Below are 12,248 nucleotides of genomic sequence, written 5' to 3'. Positions count from 1 at the left end.
TTTACTTCCAACTATGTTGTCAGTTTTGGAGTAAGTGCCATGTGGTGCTGAGAAGAATGTATATTCTGTTGATTTGGGGTGGAGAGTTCTGTAGATGTCTATTAGGTCTGCTTGGTGCAGAGCTGAGTTCAATTCCTGGATATCCTTGTTAACTTTCTGTCCCGTTGATCTGTCTAATGTTGACAGTGGGGTGTTAAAGGCTCCTCGTTATTATTGTGTGGGAGTCTAAGTCTCTTTTTAGGTCTCGAAGGACTTGCTTTATGAATCTGGGTGCTCCTGTATCAGGTGCATATATATTTAGGATAGTTAGCTCTTCTTGTTGAATTGATCTCTTTACCATTATGTAATGGCCTTCTTTGTCTCTTTTGATCTTTGTTGGTTTAAAGTCTGTTTTATCAGAGACTAAGATTGCAACCCCTGCCTTTTTTTTTCCATTTGCTTGGTAGATCTTCCTCCATCCCTTTATTTTGAGCCTATGTGTGTCTCTGCATGTGAGATGGGTTTCCTGAATATAGCACACTGATGGGTCTTGACTCTATCCAATTTGCCAGTCTGTGTCTTTTAATTGGAGCATTTAGCCCATTTACATTTAAGGTTAATATTGTTATGTGTGAATTTGATCCTGTCTTTATGATGTTAGCTTGTTATTTTGCTTGTTAGTTGATGCAGTTTCTTCCTAGCATCAATGGTCTTTACAATTTGGTATGTTTTTGCAGTGGCTGGTACCGGTTGTTCCTTTCCATGTTTAGTGCTTCCTTCAGGAGCTCTTTTAGGGCAGACCTGATGGTGACAAAATCTCTCAGCATTTTCTTGTCTGTAAAGTATTTTATTTCTCCTTCCCTTATGAAGCTTAGTTTGGCTGGATATGAAATTCTGGGTTGAAAATTCTTTTCTTTAAGAATGTTGAATATTGGCCCCCACTCTCTTCTGGCTTGTAGAGTTTCTGCTGAGAGATCAGCTGTTAGTCTGATGGGTTTCCCTTTGTGGGTAACCTGACCTTTCTCTCTGGCTGCCCTTAACATTTTTTCCTTCATTTCAATTTTGGTGAATCTGACAATTATGTGTCTTGGAGTTGCTCTTCTTGAGGAGTATCTTTGTGGTGTTCTCTGTATTTCCTGTATTTGAATGTTGGTCTGCCTTGCTAGGTTGGGGAAGTTCTCCTGGATAATATCGAGCAGAGTGTTTTCCAACTTGGTTCCATTCTCCCCATCACTTTCAGATACACCAATCAGATGTAGATTTGGTCTTTTCACATAGTCCCATATTTCTTGGAGGCTTTGTTCGTTTCTTTTTACTCTTTTTTCTCTAAACTTCTCTTCTTGCTTCATTTCATTCATTTGATCTTCAGTCACTGATACCTTTTCTTCCAGTTGATCGAATCTGCTACTGAAGCTTGTGCATTCGTCACGTAGTTCTCGTGCCATGGTTTTCAGCTCCATCAGGTCATTTAAGGACTTCTCTACACTGGTTATTCTAGTTAGCCTTTTGTCCAATCTTTTTTCAAGGTTTTTACCTTCTTTGCGTTGGGTTTGAACTTCCTCCTAGGCTCAGAGAAGTTTGATCGTCTGAAGCCTTCTTCTCTCAAATCATCAAAGTCATTCTCCATCCAGCTTTGTTCCGTTGCTGGTGAGGAGCTGCGTTCCTTTGGAGGAGAAGAGGCACTCTTATTTTTAGAATTCTCAGTTTTTCTGCTCTGTTTTTTCCCCATCTTTGTGGTTTTATCTACCTTTGGTCTTTAATGATGGTGACGTGCAGATGGGGTTTTGGTGTGGATGTCCTTTCTGTTCGTTAGTTTTCCTTCTAACAGTCAGGACCCTCAGCTACAGGTCTGTTGGAGTTTGCTGGAGGTCTGCACCAGATGCTGTTTGCCTGGGTATCAGCAGTGGAGGCTGCAGAACAACGAATATTGCTGAACAGCAAATGTTGCTGCCTGATCGTTCTTCTGGAACCTTCATCTCAGAGGTGTACCTGGCTGTGTGAGGTGTCAATCTGCCCCTACTGGGGGGTGCCTCCCAGTTAGGCTACTCAGGGGTCAGGGTCCCACTTGAGGAGGCAGTCTGTCTGTTCTCAGATCTCAAACTCCGTGCTGGGAGAACCACTACTCTCTTCAAAGCTGTCAGACAGGGACATTTAAGTCTGGTTTCTCCTGCCTTCTGTTCGGCTATGCTCTGCCCCCAGAGGTGGAGTCTACAGAGGACTCCTGGAGCTGTGGTGGGCTCTACCCAGTTCGAGCTTCCAGGCTGCTTTGTTTACTACTCAAGCCTCAGCAATGGAGGGCACCCGTACCCCAGCCTCGCTTCCGCCTTGCAGTTGGATCTCAGACTGCTGTGCTAGTGATGAGCGAGGCTCCGTGGGCTTGGGACCCTCTGAGTCAGGTGCGGGATATATTCTCCTGGTGTGCAGTTTGCTAAGACCATTGGAAAAGTGCAGTATTAGGGTGGGAGTGACCCGATTTTCCAGGTGCTGTCTGACACCCTTTCCCTTGGCTAGGAAAGGGAATTCCCTGACCCCTTGCGCTTCCCGGGTGAGGCGATGCCTCGCCCTGCTTCGGCTCATGCTCGGTGGGCCGCACCCACTGTCCTGCCCCCACTGTCCAGTGAGCCCCAGTGAGGTGAACCCAGTACCTCAGTTGAAAATGCAGAAATCACCTGTCTTCTGCGTTGCTCATGCTGGGAGCTCTAGACTGGAGCTGTTCCTATTCAGCCATCTTGGAACCACCCACCAATTTTTGTATTTTTAGTAGAGACTGGTTTCACCATGCTGGCCAGACTGGTCTTGAACTCCAGACCTCAAGTGATCTGCCTGCCTTGGCTTCCTAAAGTGCTGGGATTACAGGCACGAGCCACCGTGTCCGGCCACAATACAGTATACAGTTTCTAAGTTGGAAAAGGATTCTGGAGGATGAAAGTCCAGAAAACAGAAAAGCATTTGTTCCTTACCTAAGCTGATCTCTATGGTTGTGCATGTTGGGACAACCATGATTGGAATGAGGTGTGTATGAGAGAACCAGAGAAGATCTTCATATGTGTGTTTAAGGTCTGTTGATATTGTAAAACTCCAGTGACAGAAATCTGAAACATCACTTGCAGAAGAGTAACTAAGTGGGCTGCCAAAGATCCTATCAAAATGGATAGTAGCTCATTAGCTTAAGCTGGTAAAGTAGTCATCGTTCTTTGAACTGAGGACCTATCTGTTACTTCTGTTTTCTAAACAAGCAAGAGTGGTGGGCATCCTTCTGACAGGAAGTGGGAACACTGTAGAGGGTGTCTCAATAGATGGTGCATCTTAGAATTTCACTGGTTGGTATGATCCATTGATAAGACTCCACTTAAAGGCTGTGTCCACCTTTCGAGGAGGCCATATGGTCCCTGGAGAAGCTAGGCTGAGACCTTAGTTTGGAATGATGTATCTTTGTCAGCTGCTACATCCACTTTCAGCAGCCAGCAGGACTATACTGGTGGATGGAGAGTCTAACTGATCAGGTAGACCTAGAGAGGGTGAGAATTCATGCAGAGTTCTGGAGAGACACCTGTAGTGTTTCTGTTTAAGTGCACTTGAAGGGCGAGGGTGGAATCTTTGGGATAGATGGGGAAGTACTCTCTTCCCTTTGGGTGGCTGGGACTATGTGACTTTTGAGTAACAGTTTGTGTGGCTTGGGGTCCTAAGAGATGACGCCGGGAGGACCATACCTGAAGAAAACAGCAGCCAGCAGTTTGTGAAAGGATTGTGGATCTGGCAAAAGTTCTGGTGATCTCATCAGGCCTGGATAGTGTGGTACCAACCCAAATCTGTCTTGGCTTAGCATGCTAAGAATGTCAGGTTTACCATTTATCACAGATGGTATTGTGGTGAGGGGAAGAACAGCAATGTGGGGACCGTGCCAGGCCGAGCTTCTTAGTTAATTATGGATCAGCAGTAAGCATTCTGTAAACCTGTCTACTTTGCTGATTTTCTGTGACTTTTTCCTGACTTGACTTTCTTCCTAGTAAAAATTCCGTGTGAAATATCCCAACCTTCTCTCTGCTAACCTATGTAAAGAGAGGATTCTTCTGTAGCTTGGGAGGTGGAAGGGAGCTTCATTGCAGCCTTCACACCGGGTGTGATGGTAGCAGGAAAGTTGGCAGCTCTGTAGATCAGCGACAGCCAGTGGAACTAAGCCAGATAAGGAAAGAGGGCTCCTGGGGGATTAAAATGAGCCCAATTCTGCCCTTTTCATTTGTTTGAGAATTTAGAATTAGTTCCACTGTTTTTTTGAAGGTACCTAGATACAGTGTCAGGGACTGGGTATATATCAATGCATACATCATGGCTCCTGTCCATAAATATCAGAGTGAGAACTGTGTGTAAGTGTAAAAAACCCCAAAAGCCATGATATGACTGATAAGTAGTGTACAGCATTAATTAGCAGAAGATGGTGTGGTCTAATTATATCTTTCTATGGAGAGTCATTAAGTTATGGAGAGGTGGTAATGTTTGAATTGCGCTCGAAGATGAGTAGGTAGAGAAGGGTTTGTTGGCAATGGAAGACCTTTTTAGGCAAAGAAAACAACACATAAAAGGTAAAGAGCTGTCAGAGTGCCACACATGTGGAGGGAATGGCTAAACACTTGGACTGGCTCAGGACACAGGGTCCTGAGTGGTGGTAGTCAGGGCAAGACTTGTTATAAAACATGCGGGGCTAAGGCATACAACAGATTTTTTTTTTTTTTTTGAGATGGAGTCTTACTCTGTCACCCAGGCTGGAGTGCAGTGGTGTGATCTCTGCTCACTACAAGCTCCGCCTCCCCAGGTTCATGCCATTCTCCTGCCTCAGCCTCCCAAGTAGCTGGGACTACAGGCGCCTGCCACCATGCGCGGCTAATTTTTTGCATTTTTAGTAGAGACGGGGTTTCACCATGTTAGCCAGGATGGTCTCGATCTCCTGACCTCATGATCCTCCTGCCTTGGCCTCCCAAAGTGCTGGGACTACAGGCATGAGCCACCATGCCTGGCCAACGACAGATGTTTTCATATGGAGGATGTTCTTGTGGCAAGTGGCAGGTAATGTTTCATCTAGATGTAGAAGTTAAAGTCTAGGAAGTCAGTTTTGTTTCTAGCCTAATGACATGCATTTTTCTGTTTGCCTAGTGCTTTTGGTGTTGCTTCCTGTTAAACAGATGTGTATTGAGTGCCTACCATTTAAATAAAACACCATGAAACTCTGTGGTGAGTGGGAGGTGCAAAAGATGTATAACAATGACCACTTCTTAAAGGAGCTCAGATGTTATATAAGAGACCAGATGGAGGCCGGGCGCGGTGGCTCACGCTTGTAATCCCAGCACTTTGGGAGGCCGAGGTGGGCGGATCACGAGGTCAGGAGATCGAGACCACGATGAAACCCTGTCTCTACTAAAAATACAAAAAATTAGCCGGGCATGGAGGCGGGTGCCTGTAGTCCCAGCTACTCGGAGAGGCTGAGGCAGGAGAATGGCGTGAACCCGGGAGGCGGAGCTTGCAGTGAGCTGAGATTGCGCCACTGCACTCCAGCCTGGGTGACAGAGCGAGACTCCGTCTCGAAAAAAAAAAAAAAAAAAAAAAAGACCAGATGGATAGGCATGCAGGAGGTAACAAAGAATCTTAAAGTCGGCATACTCCAAGGGCCTGCGTTGTGGTTAAAGCAAATGCTGTAGGAGGTGGAAGGAGGGAGCAACCCCCATTGTGGGGAGTGGTCAGGGAAGGCCCTTAGGAGAGAGAACTCAGGAAGTCTCAGGGACAAGTGGGAGAGGCGACAAGGAACACGTTTGAGGGAAGGCCTGGAGATGAGTCAGGGAGAAAACAGCCTCTCCAGGTTGAAGGAGTATTGTTCATCCTTTAAGTGTTTATTTAAATACAACTCTATGTCTCAAAGTATGCTGAATTTCACAGGGTGTGGGTGACAGGATTGGAAAGGTAATTGGGCGTTTGGAATTCCACTAAACAGTAGAAAGCATTCGAGGTTTTTTGATGAGGAGGTGGGTGTGAGATTTGATTGGTGCATCAAGGCCACAAGTTAGGCAGCCTTAGGGTTGTGGCAGCAGGAGGAATGGAGAATGGCAAGATAGCGTCACTTTGAAAGAATATTTGATTAAGATGGCTGATTTTTTTATAATGGATAAGAGAGAGCAGAGAGGAAATACAGCCTGAGTGCAGAAAGGTGCCAGTAATAAGAATAGAGAAAGTGAGAGGGAGCCAGTAGCTCCAGGGAGGAAAAGAGATGATGCATACTATTGTATTAGTAATAGAGAAAGTGAGAGGGAGCCAGTAGCTCCGGGGAGGAAAAGAGATGATGCGTACTATTGTATTAGCAATAGAGAAAGTGAGAGGGAGCCAGTAGCTTCGGGGGGGAAAAGAGATGATGCGTACTATTGTATTAGTAATAGAGAAACTGAGAGGGAGCAGTAGCTTCAGGGAGGAAAAGAGATGATGCGTACTATTGTATTAGTAATAGAGAAAGTGAGAGGGAGCCAGTAGCTTTGGAGAGCAAAAGAGGTGATGCATACTATTGTATTAGTCTGTTCTAATGCTGCTAATAAAGGCATACCCGAGACTGGGTAATTTATCAGGCAAAAAGGTTTAATTGACTCACAGTTCCACATGGCTAGAGAGGCCTCACAATCATGGTGGAAGGCAAATGAGAAACAAAGTCTCATCTTATATGGTGACAGGCAAGAGAGCTTGTGCAGGGGAACTCCCATTTATAAAACCATTAGATCTTGTGAAACTTATGGGGAGACCACACCCATGATTCAGTTATCTCCACCTGGCCCTGCCCTTGACACGTGGGGATTATTACAATTCAAGGTGAGATTTGGGCGGGGACACAGCCAAAACATGTCAACTGTTTAGAAGTATATAGTCTCAAGTAACTAAATCTCTGTAGTGAAAGATGGGAAAATTGGGGAAAAGGGCTGAATGAGAAACAGAAGACATATTACAGAGTAACATAGTGAATTACACTTGGATTTTTATAATTGTTCTGTCAACAAAAGCATGGTATCCACTTTTAAAATGTCTGTAGGCAAATTTTGAAAAACAGTTAGTTCTTTTTTTGAAACTTTTTATCACATCAATTTTATATGCATTGAAAATTTAAAAGGCAGATATATACACAAAAGTAACTTGTGATCTTTGTGTAGGAAGAAGATGCAGATATTTATATATTTATTTATCTCTCAGTCTATGTGTCTCTCTGTATGTATATAATTTTTTTCCTTTAGGAGAAAAAAATACTGTTTTGTATCTAGTTTTTTCCCTTACCTGCTATGTTACAAATAGTTGTTCGTATAATTCAGTGTGCTTCTACTTTTTTTTTATTTTTGTAAATTATTTTGTTTCTTCCATGATGATTTAGAGGAACTGCTTTTAAACCAGTACAAATATGTCATAAATAATATCTGGCCATCTTCTAACCAGTTGAGTAATTTCTTGCACAGTAAGTTACCTCACATCTTTTGGTAAGCAATACATTAAATTTGATTAATAAAAACATTACACAATGAATTAGGACACAATTAAAGTTTGCTTTAAATATTTCTTTGAGGGAGAGGACACCACATTCTGCTCAATGAAGAGAAACATTTTTACAATCCAGAGGTCTTTTTTTTTTAACACCTATTATGCCATGAAGTCATAGGAGATAGTTTCCAGCAACGCAGGCTCCTTCCCGTGAGTTCTCACGAAGCGTGCTTCTCTGCGTGGAGCAGGCTGACACCAGGTACACCTTTTTTCTGATCATTTTTCTTCATGCATTTCAGAAAGCTATCTCAGCTCTTAGAGTGCTTAATATGCCTAGCACACACATTGATTCTCTTGGAAAGAGTCTTGCCCTTAACTTGTTTGTTTACAACAGTGCCAACAGCATGCTGGGTGGCATTGTAGACTCCTCTACTTTTGCCATGGTAACACTTGTAAAGCATTCCTTTTTGAACAGTACTCATTCCCTTCATGTCTACAATATCACTTTTCTTATAGATTTGCATATATGTGGCCAAAGGAACAACTCCATGTTTTCTAAAAGGCTTAGAGAACATATATTGAGTGCCTCTCCTCTTTCCTTTTGTGTTCATCCCATTTTGGCGAATTACTGGAAGATGGTGGTTCCGGCTGAAAGGAAGCCTACTACAATATTTTTAATGCTGCATAATATTCCTACCTATGGCTGTTTCTGTTTTGCCCTAACTTATTGAACCACTATTTATTATTGAATATTTAGTTGTCTCCTGTGCTTTACTATCATAACAGCACTATAATGATAGTGTTGTACCTACATTTTTGCATATAGCTAGCATTACTTTCTTAGGATAAATTCCTAGAAGTGGCACCATTGTGTTAGAATGGGTTTACAACATATTAAGGCTTGTGATTCCTCTTGGTAGACTGCCTCTCATGAAGGTTGTTTCAATATATATTTTGGGTGGGAACATGGAAGTGTTCATTTCCTACATTATATCAACTGAGATTATTATGAGTTTTTGTTGCAGCAGCAACAAAAAAGACTTTATGCCAATCTGTTGAAAAATTGTATCTTATTTAAAATTTTCATTTTTAAATAAATAGAGCAATATATTTATTGGCCATTTATGTTTCTTAAATATGTTTTTAACTTTATTGTGACAATTTTCAGACATACAGAAAATAGTATAGTAAACACCCACATAACCACCATCTGATTTAAAGTAATACTTGTCATATTAGTTTATACATTTTTTTCTGATTTATGTTAATGTAAATATAACTTAGCTATCACTATAATTCACCCTAAATAATTTAGCATAGAGCTTCAAATAATAAAAACAATCTCCCACACAGTCATAATACCATTGTGCACCTAATAAAGTTAATGGTAATTCCTTAATATAAAATACCCAATCCAGATGCAAACCCTTAATTATATATTGTGTTCCATCCCTATAACAGGGAATCAAAGTAAAGGATGGGCAGATGCAGTGACCTGTTGTGTGCACCATCTCAGTGGTTGGAAAACCATGTAGTGGTGTCCTTCAGTCCCAGGATATGAGTGATTCATGACAAAATGGGCAGCTGGATGATTATGGTTCTACCCTGGCTCATTCACAGCTTGCAAACCTTTATCAATTTACTGTGACTGATGGTGGGCAGGCCAGATAGGACCCTTGCCCTTGGGGAATGGGCATTTGTAGTGATAGGTTCCTTCTGGTTTCCTTTGTCATCTTCACTGGGTATGGTGGTATTTCTTGGTGATGACAATAAGTATTATACAAGGTTGCATGAGGAATCCTAAAACTCTTCCCATTTTGCAGGCGTATGTTTAATCATAATAAAACTCCTGAAAATTGCAAGGGAGGAAGGCTTCAGGTCACTAGTGAAAAATATTCCCAAAGAAGGATTAATGACATTTTAAAGATGTGGTGGATATAAGGATATAGTCCGTTCCCCCTATAGGGACCCTCTGCTCACTGCTGCAGGGAGAGCAGAGCTGCATTTATCACTACCCTCATACATATTTTTATTGTGGTCAGCCTCTGTCCATCAGTCCTAAGGAGCAACCTTTGACATGTTTGCTTAAATCACAGAGCAGACTGCCCAGCTGTGGTGATGAGCTTGTTTTAAAAACTGGAGAAAACTATTTCTGTGCCCAGATTAACATGCTCTTATATTTAAGAAATGACTTCTTCATTACATCTAAAAAAATGAAGCTGATAATATCTCTCAGAGACTTCTAAAATGTAAACTGTTGAAATATAAATTGAATGCACACATCACAAATGTACAGCCATGAATACTCAGAAAGTGAGTAGGCCCATGTAACGAGCATCCCAGAGGCCCTCTGATGCCCCTTCTGATCAACACCCACCAAGGGTAACCAGTTGTCTGAATTCTGGTCACTGTATGTTAAAACTAACTGTATGTAAGTTTTGCCTGTTTATTTCACTTTGCGTGAATGGAATTATACGCTAGGTTTTCTTATGTTTCTCCTCTTTTACTCTTTTATTTATAGGATTCGTCTGTTGTCATATGTAGTTGGGGTTAGTTTATTCTTTTTTTTTTTTTTTTTTTGAGATGGAGTTTCGCACTTGTTGCCCAGGCTGGAGTGCAATGGGGCAGTCTCAGCTCACTCCAACTTCTGCCTCCCGGGTTCAAGTGATTCTCCTGCCTCAGCCTCCTGAGTAGCTGGGATTACAGGCCTGTGCCACCATGCCTGGGAAATTTTTGTATTTTTAGTAGAGACTGGGTTTCACCATGTTGGCCAGGCTGGTCTCAAGCGCCTAACCTCAGGTGATCCACCTGCCTTGGCTTCCCAAAGTGCTGGGATTACAGACATGAGATGCCGTGCCCAGCTGGAGTTAGTTTTTTCTTATTGCTGTGTTGTATTCCATTGTGTGAATTCACCGCAGGCCATTGATGTATCCTACTATTGGTTGACATTTGTGTTATTTTTAGTTTTTTGGATACTACAAATAATGCTGCTGTGGGCATTTTCACATAGTTTTGGTGTATATGCACACTTCTGTTGGTGATATACTTCTGATTGAAATTGGTGGGCTTGTGGTTGTATGTTCAGCTATAGCAGATATTGCCCAGCATTTTTCTAAAATGGTTTACTCCTTTCTTCTCATACCATCAGTGTGTGAGAGTAACATTTGCTTCACATTTTTGCCATCACTTACTATTCTTTTTCGTTATCTTGGGGGTATGGCATGGTATTGCATTGTAGGTTTTTTGTTTTATGTTTTGAGACAGGGTCTCACTTTGTTGCCCAGGCTGGAGTATAGTGATGCAAACATGGCTCACTGCAGCCTCAATCTTTTGTGCTCAAGCAATTCTCCTGCCTCAGTCTCCCGAGTAGCTGGGACTACAGGTGCACGTTACCCTACCTGGTTAATTTTTTATTTTTTGTAGAGATGGAGTTCTGCCATCTTGCCCAGGCTGGTCTTGAACTCCTGGGCTCAAGCGATCTGCCCGCCTCGGCTTCCCAAAGTGCTGGGATTACAGGCATGAGTCAGTGTGCCCTGCCTTGCATTGTTTTATTTTGCATTTCAGTGGAATTTTTTTAGGGAGCAGCAACTTGATAATGATTCTAAAGGTCATTTGTGGAAAATCAAGGAGTGATCATGGCCAAAAAAATTTCAAAGAGTAAAATAATTCAACGTCTCTCTTAAACCTTTCATTCTTTTTAAAAAATATTTATTTGAACATGTTTCACTGGGAATTTGAGGGCACAGCAGTAAAAAAGAGAGAAAAAAAGTTCTGTCCTAACAGAACTTTCCCTCTAGTTATACCAGGTAATCTTGCAAGAGTAGATGAGACAATTGAAAAGGATGGTCCTGAAACATTTCTGACTACAGTGATGACAAGAGCTGTCATTCGGTCCCGGCATTCTCCCATGGAGTGTAGGTCAGCCTCAGAATACATGTTGGCCCTAGGAAGCCTTTGCCAGTTCATCAGAACTGGTACTGCAGATGGAGCCATTTTGTCACACCTTTCCCTGGTGACCATATAATTAAGTATGTGATAAACATGGCATCCTAAAGACCTGGAAGAGAGAATGATTTGCTTTGTGTTCGTGGGACAACCAAGAGATTAAGTGGAAAAATTAAAGTTGGGGGATTCTTACCTTAGATCACACACAAAGGTAAAGTACTAATGTACTAAAACTTAAAGGTAAAAGATAAACCTACTTTAAAAAAACTCAGATAAACTCTCTGATATTTAGTCTTGAAATGAAGAAAGACTGGTGATATGGTTTGGCTGTGTCCCCACCCAAATTTCACCTTAAATTGTAGTAATCCCCACATTTAAAGGGTGGAGCCAGGTGGAGATCATTGAGTCGCTGGGGTGGTTTCCCTCATACTGTTCTCGTGGTGGTGAATAAGTCTCACGAGATCTGATGGTTTTATAAATGGGAGTTCCCCTGCACAAGCTCTCTTGCCTACCGCCATGTTAAGATGTGACTTTGCTCCTCATTCACCTTCCACCATGATTGTGAGGCCTCCCCAGCCATGTGGAACTGTGAGTCCATTAAACCTCTTTTTCTTTATAAATTACCCAGTTGCAGGTATGTCTTTATTAGCATTGTAAGAACAGACTAATACAACTAGTGTCTAAGCTTAGAAAAGTAATGGAAGAAATTTCAAAGGAGAAAAAAATTCTATAGACTCAATTATATAAAAATATCAAACTGGAAAAATATTTGCGACAAATATAATAGACCATAGTGAGTAAAGGGCATGTTCACACACTGTTGGTGGGAG

The 12,248-nt window shown here is 42.1% G+C and overlaps 1 protein-coding gene across 3 annotated transcripts in view; it reads left to right on the top strand.

Annotated features, from left to right (window-relative positions):
• SLC25A13 (solute carrier family 25 member 13) overlaps positions 1–12,248 on the top strand; it is a 204,686-nt gene that overhangs the window by 31,601 nt on the left and 160,837 nt on the right. The window lies entirely within an intron of this gene.

The sequence above is a fragment of the Nomascus leucogenys genome, chromosome 11 (assembly GCF_006542625.1).
Source record: "Nomascus leucogenys isolate Asia chromosome 11, Asia_NLE_v1, whole genome shotgun sequence".
Classification (NCBI taxonomy): Eukaryota; Metazoa; Chordata; class Mammalia; order Primates; family Hylobatidae; genus Nomascus; species Nomascus leucogenys.
The sequence above is the reverse complement of the archived record's forward strand: the minus strand, read 5'-3'. Positions and strand labels throughout refer to the sequence as shown.